This window comes from Hypomesus nipponensis, chromosome 24, assembly GCF_054491055.1.
Source record: "Hypomesus nipponensis isolate SF chromosome 24, ASM5449105v1, whole genome shotgun sequence".
Classification (NCBI taxonomy): Eukaryota; Metazoa; Chordata; class Actinopteri; order Osmeriformes; family Osmeridae; genus Hypomesus; species Hypomesus nipponensis.
This window is the reverse complement of record NC_140384.1, coordinates 350,001-355,000: the sequence shown is the minus strand read 5'-3', so window position 1 is coordinate 355,000 and position 5,000 is coordinate 350,001. Positions and strand designations below refer to the sequence as shown.

The following is a 5,000-nucleotide window of genomic DNA, read 5'->3' as shown; positions in this document are numbered from 1 at the left end:
CTTGGATGGGAGACCGCCTGGGAATACCAGGTGCTGTATGCTCTTTTGCTCATTCACTTAGAAACTGAAATCTTGCAATATGCACAAGTAGTCCTTCATGAAAGGGGCTGGAAGCTGTTTTCATTTTGACACGAGAGAGAGAGAGAGAGAGAGAGACCACCTTGCATTGTCAATTGCTAAATCTGTATATGGATAAGTAGCCTATGGTTGTCAACTTATTTTGTACGGCCATACCAGCCTGGCAACGCCCGATCTCGTCTGATCTCGGAAGCTAAGCAGGGTCGGGCCTGGTTAGTACTTGGATGGGAGACCGCCTGGGAATACCAGGTGCTGTATGCTCTTTTGCTCATTCACTTAGAAACTGAAATCTTGCAATATGCACAAGTAGTCCTTCATGAAAGGGGCTGGAAGCTGTTTTCATTTTGACACGAGAGAGAGAGAGAGAGAGAGAGAGAGAGAGAGACTACCTTGCATTGTCAATTGCTAAATCTGTATATGGATAAGTAGCCTATGGTTGTCAACTTATTTCGTACGGCCATACCAGCCTGGCAACGCCCGATCTCGTCTGATCTCGGAAGCTAAGCAGGGTCGGGCCTGGTTAGGAATTGGATGGGAGACCGCCTGGGAATACCAGGTGCTGTATGCTCTTTTGCTCATTCACTTAGAAACTGACATCTTGCAATATGCACAAGTAGTCCTTCATGAAAGGGGCTGGAAGCTGTTTTCATTTTGACACGAGAGAGAGAGAGAGAGAGAGAGAGAGAGAGAGAGAGAGAGAGACTACCTTGCATTGTCAATTGCTAAATCTGTATATGGATAAGTAGCCTATGGTTGTCAACTTATTTCGTACGGCCATACTAGCCTGGCAACGCCCGATCTCGTCTGATCTCGGAAGCTAAGCAGGGTCGGGCCAGGGTCGGGCCTGGTTAGTACTTGGATGGGAGACCGCCTGGGAATACCAGGTGCTGTATGCTCTTTTGCTCATTCACTTAGAAACTGAAATCTTGCAATATGCACAAGTAGTCCTTCATGAAAGGGGCTGGAAGCTGTTTTCATTTTGACACGAGAGAGAGAGAGACCACCTTGCATTGTCAATTGCTAAATCTGTATATGGATAAGTAGCCTATGGTTGTCAACTTATTTCGTACGGCCATACCAGCCTGGCAACGCCCGATCTCGTCTGATCTCGGAAGCTAAGCAGGGTCGGGCCTGGTTAGTACTTGGATGGGAGACCGCCTGGGAATACCAGGTGCTGTATGCTCTTTTGCTCATTCACTTAGAAACTGACATCTTGCAATATGCACAAGTAGTCCTTCATGAAAGGGGCTGGAAGCTGTTTTCATTTTGACACGAGAGAGAGAGAGAGAGACTACCTTGCATTGTCAATTGCTAAATCTGTATATGGATAAGTAGCCTATGGTTGTCAACTTATTTCGTACGGCCATACCAGCCTGGCAACGCCCGATCTCGTCTGATCTCGGAAGCTAAGCAGGGTCGGGCCTGGTTAGTACTTGGATGGGAGACCGCCTGGGAATACCAGGTGCTGTATGCTCTTTTGCTCATTCACTTAGAAACTGACATCTTGCAATATGCACAAGTAGTCCTTCATGAAAGGGGCTGGAAGCTGTTTTCATTTTGACACGAGAGAGAGAGAGAGAGAGAGACTACCTTGCATTGTCAATTGCTAAATCTGTATATGGATAAGTAGCCTATGGTTGTCAACGTATTTTGTACGGCCATACCAGCCTGGCAACGCCCGATCTCGTCTGATCTCGGAAGCTAAGCAGGGTCGGGCCTGGTTAGTACTTGGATGGGAGACCGCCTGGGAATACCAGGTGCTGTATGCTCTTTTGCTCATTCACTTAGAAACTGAAATCTTGCAATATGCACAAGTAGTCCTTCATGAAAGGGGCTGGAAGCTGTTTTCATTTTGACACGAGAGAGAGAGAGAGAGACCACCTTGCATTGTCAATTGCTAAATCTGTATATGGATAAGTAGCCTATGGTTGTCAACTTATTTCGTACGGCCATACCAGCCTGGCAACGCCCGATCTCGTCTGATCTCGGAAGCTAAGCAGGGTCGGGCCTGGTTAGTACTTGGATGGGAGACCGCCTGGGAATACCAGGTGCTGTATGCTCTTTTGCTCATTCACTTAGAAACTGACATCTTGCAATATGCACAAGTAGTCCTTCATGAAAGGGGCTGGAAGCTGTTTTCATTTTGACACGAGAGAGAGAGAGAGAGAGAGAGAGAGAGAGAGAGACTACCTTGCATTGTCAATTGCTAAATCTGTATATGGATAAGTAGCCTATGGTTGTCAACTTATTTCGTACGGCCATACCAGCCTGGCAACGCCCGATCTCGTCTGATCTCGGAAGCTAAGCAGGGTCGGGCCTGGTTAGTACTTGGATGGGAGACCGCCTGGGAATACCAGGTGCTGTATGCTCTTTTGCTCATTCACTTAGAAACTGACATCTTGCAATATGCACAAGTAGTCCTTCATGAAAGGGGCTGGAAGCTGTTTTCATTTTGACACGAGAGAGAGAGAGAGAGAGAGAGAGAGAGAGACTACCTTGCATTGTCAATTGCTAAATCTGTATATGGATAAGTAGCCTATGGTTGTCAACTTATTTCGTACGGCCATACCAGCCTGGCAACGCCCGATCTCGTCTGATCTCGGAAGCTAAGCAGGGTCGGGCCTGGTTAGTACTTGGATGGGAGACCGCCTGGGAATACCAGGTGCTGTATGCTCTTTTGCTCATTCACTTAGAAACTGAAATCTTGCAATATGCACAAGTAGTCCTTCATGAAAGGGGCTGGAAGCTGTTTTCATTTTGACACGAGAGAGAGAGAGAGAGACCACCTTGCATTGTCAATTGCTAAATCTGTATATGGATAAGTAGCCTATGGTTGTCAACTTATTTTGTACGGCCATACCAGCCTGGCAACGCCCGATCTCGTCTGATCTCGGAAGCTAAGCAGGGTCGGGCCTGGTTAGTACTTGGATGGGAGACCGCCTGGGAATACCAGGTGCTGTATGCTCTTTTGCTCATTCACTTAGAAACTGAAATCTTGCAATATGCACAAGTAGTCCTTCATGAAAGGGGCTGGAAGCTGTTTTCATTTTGACACGAGAGAGAGAGAGAGAGACCACCTTGCATTGTCAATTGCTAAATCTGTATATGGATAAGTAGCCTATGGTTGTCAACTTATTTCGTACGGCCATACCAGCCTGGCAACGCCCGATCTCGTCTGATCTCGGAAGCTAAGCAGGGTCGGGCCTGGTTAGTACTTGGATGGGAGACCGCCTGGGAATACCAGGTGCTGTATGCTCTTTTGCTCATTCACTTAGAAACTGACATCTTGCAATATGCACAAGTAGTCCTTCATGAAAGGGGCTGGAAGCTGTTTTCATTTTGACACGAGAGAGAGAGAGAGAGAGAGAGAGAGACTACTTTGCATTGTCAATTGCTAAATCTGTATATGGATAAGTAGCCTATGGTTGTCAACTTATTTTGTACGGCCATACCAGCCTGGCAACGCCCGATCTCGTCTGATCTCGGAAGCTAAGCAGGGTCGGGCCAGGGTCGGGCCTGGTTAGTACTTGGATGGGAGACCGCCTGGGAATACCAGGTGCTGTATGCTCTTTTGCTCATTCACTTAGAAACTGAAATCTTGCAATATGCACAAGTAGTCCTTCATGAAAGGGGCTGGAAGCTGTTTTCATTTTGACACGAGAGAGAGAGAGACCACCTTGCATTGTCAATTGCTAAATCTGTATATGGATAAGTAGCCTATGGTTGTCAACTTATTTCGTACGGCCATACCAGCCTGGCAACGCCCGATCTCGTCTGATCTCGGAAGCTAAGCAGGGTCGGGCCTGGTTAGTACTTGGATGGGAGACCGCCTGGGAATACCAGGTGCTGTATGCTCTTTTGCTCATTCACTTAGAAACTGACATCTTGCAATATGCACAAGTAGTCCTTCATGAAAGGGGCTGGAAGCTGTTTTCATTTTGACACGAGAGAGAGAGAGAGACTACCTTGCATTGTCAATTGCTAAATCTGTATATGGATAAGTAGCCTATGGTTGTCAACTTATTTCGTACGGCCATACCAGCCTGGCAACGCCCGATCTCGTCTGATCTCGGAAGCTAAGCAGGGTCGGGCCTGGTTAGTACTTGGATGGGAGACCGCCTGGGAATACCAGGTGCTGTATGCTCTTTTGCTCATTCACTTAGAAACTGACATCTTGCAATATGCACAAGTAGTCCTTCATGAAAGGGGCTGGAAGCTGTTTTCATTTTGACACGAGAGAGAGAGAGAGAGAGAGAGAGACCACCTTGCATTGTCAATTGCTAAATCTGTATATGGATAAGTAGCCTATGGTTGTCAACTTATTTCGTACGGCCATACCAGCCTGGCAACGCCCGATCTCGTCTGATCTCGGAAGCTAAGCAGGCTAGGGCCTGGTTAGTACTTGGATGGGAGACCGCCTGGGAATACCAGGTGCTGTATGCTCTTTTGCTCATTCACTTAGAAACTGAAATCTTGCAATATGCACAAGTAGTCCTTCATGAAAGGGGCTGGAAGCTGTTTTCATTTTGACACGAGAGAGAGAGAGAGAGAGAGAGACTACCTTGCATTGTCAATTGCTAAATCTGTATATGGATAAGAAGCCTATGGTTGTCAACTTATTTGGTACGGCCATACCAGCCTGGCAACGCCCGATCTCGTCTGATCTCGGAAGCTAAGCAGGGTCGGGCCTGGTTAGTACTTGGATGGGAGACCGCCTGGGAATACCAGGTGCTGTATGCTCTTTTGCTCATTCACTTAGAAACTGACATCTTGCAATATGCACAAGTAGTCCTTCATGAAAGGGGCTGGAAGCTGTTTTCATTTTGACACGAGAGAGAGAGAGAGAGAGAGAGACTACCTTGCATTGTCAATTGCTAAATCTGTATATGGATAAGTAGCCTATGGTTGTCAACTTATTTCGT

The 5,000-nt window shown here is 47.0% G+C and overlaps 15 non-coding genes and 3 pseudogenes across 15 annotated transcripts in view; all 18 read left to right on the top strand.

Annotated features, from left to right (window-relative positions):
* Window positions 1-42, top strand: part of LOC146228262 (5S ribosomal RNA) — a 119-nt gene extending 77 nt beyond the window's left edge. Inside the window, exon 1 of the ribosomal RNA XR_014742542.1 lies at window positions 1-42. This exon is cut by the window's left edge and continues 77 nt beyond it. This is a non-coding gene — a ribosomal RNA (5S ribosomal RNA).
* Window positions 43-220: 178 nt separating this feature from the next.
* On the top strand, window positions 221-339 carry LOC146228261 (5S ribosomal RNA). The gene has a single exon (XR_014745266.1). It is a non-coding gene; the product is annotated as a 5S ribosomal RNA (ribosomal RNA).
* Window positions 340-527: 188 nt separating this feature from the next.
* Window positions 528-646, top strand: LOC146228260 (5S ribosomal RNA; annotated as a pseudogene).
* A 198-nt stretch (window positions 647-844) lies between these two features.
* LOC146228259 (5S ribosomal RNA) lies at window positions 845-974 on the top strand (annotated as a pseudogene).
* A 168-nt stretch (window positions 975-1,142) lies between these two features.
* On the top strand, window positions 1,143-1,261 carry LOC146228258 (5S ribosomal RNA). Its single transcript, XR_014742540.1, has one exon. It is a non-coding gene; the product is annotated as a 5S ribosomal RNA (ribosomal RNA).
* A 172-nt stretch (window positions 1,262-1,433) lies between these two features.
* Window positions 1,434-1,552, top strand: LOC146228257 (5S ribosomal RNA). Its single transcript, XR_014742539.1, has one exon. It is a non-coding gene; the product is annotated as a 5S ribosomal RNA (ribosomal RNA).
* Window positions 1,553-1,728: 176 nt separating this feature from the next.
* On the top strand, window positions 1,729-1,847 carry LOC146228256 (5S ribosomal RNA). Its single transcript, XR_014745265.1, has one exon. It is a non-coding gene; the product is annotated as a 5S ribosomal RNA (ribosomal RNA).
* A 172-nt stretch (window positions 1,848-2,019) lies between these two features.
* LOC146228255 (5S ribosomal RNA) lies at window positions 2,020-2,138 on the top strand. The gene has a single exon (XR_014742538.1). It is a non-coding gene; the product is annotated as a 5S ribosomal RNA (ribosomal RNA).
* Window positions 2,139-2,328: 190 nt separating this feature from the next.
* On the top strand, window positions 2,329-2,447 carry LOC146228254 (5S ribosomal RNA). Its single transcript, XR_014742537.1, has one exon. It is a non-coding gene; the product is annotated as a 5S ribosomal RNA (ribosomal RNA).
* A 186-nt stretch (window positions 2,448-2,633) lies between these two features.
* Window positions 2,634-2,752, top strand: LOC146228253 (5S ribosomal RNA). Its single transcript, XR_014742536.1, has one exon. It is a non-coding gene; the product is annotated as a 5S ribosomal RNA (ribosomal RNA).
* Window positions 2,753-2,924: 172 nt separating this feature from the next.
* LOC146228252 (5S ribosomal RNA) lies at window positions 2,925-3,043 on the top strand. The gene has a single exon (XR_014745264.1). It is a non-coding gene; the product is annotated as a 5S ribosomal RNA (ribosomal RNA).
* Window positions 3,044-3,215: 172 nt separating this feature from the next.
* On the top strand, window positions 3,216-3,334 carry LOC146228251 (5S ribosomal RNA). Its single transcript, XR_014742535.1, has one exon. It is a non-coding gene; the product is annotated as a 5S ribosomal RNA (ribosomal RNA).
* Window positions 3,335-3,516: 182 nt separating this feature from the next.
* On the top strand, window positions 3,517-3,646 carry LOC146228250 (5S ribosomal RNA; annotated as a pseudogene).
* Window positions 3,647-3,814: 168 nt separating this feature from the next.
* On the top strand, window positions 3,815-3,933 carry LOC146228249 (5S ribosomal RNA). The gene has a single exon (XR_014742534.1). It is a non-coding gene; the product is annotated as a 5S ribosomal RNA (ribosomal RNA).
* A 170-nt stretch (window positions 3,934-4,103) lies between these two features.
* On the top strand, window positions 4,104-4,222 carry LOC146228248 (5S ribosomal RNA). Its single transcript, XR_014742533.1, has one exon. It is a non-coding gene; the product is annotated as a 5S ribosomal RNA (ribosomal RNA).
* Window positions 4,223-4,402: 180 nt separating this feature from the next.
* On the top strand, window positions 4,403-4,521 carry LOC146228247 (5S ribosomal RNA). The gene has a single exon (XR_014746528.1). It is a non-coding gene; the product is annotated as a 5S ribosomal RNA (ribosomal RNA).
* Window positions 4,522-4,699: 178 nt separating this feature from the next.
* On the top strand, window positions 4,700-4,818 carry LOC146228246 (5S ribosomal RNA). The gene has a single exon (XR_014746129.1). It is a non-coding gene; the product is annotated as a 5S ribosomal RNA (ribosomal RNA).
* A 178-nt stretch (window positions 4,819-4,996) lies between these two features.
* LOC146228245 (5S ribosomal RNA) overlaps window positions 4,997-5,000 on the top strand; it is a 119-nt gene continuing 115 nt past the window's right edge. Inside the window, exon 1 of the ribosomal RNA XR_014742532.1 lies at window positions 4,997-5,000. This exon is cut by the window's right edge and continues 115 nt beyond it. This is a non-coding gene — a ribosomal RNA (5S ribosomal RNA).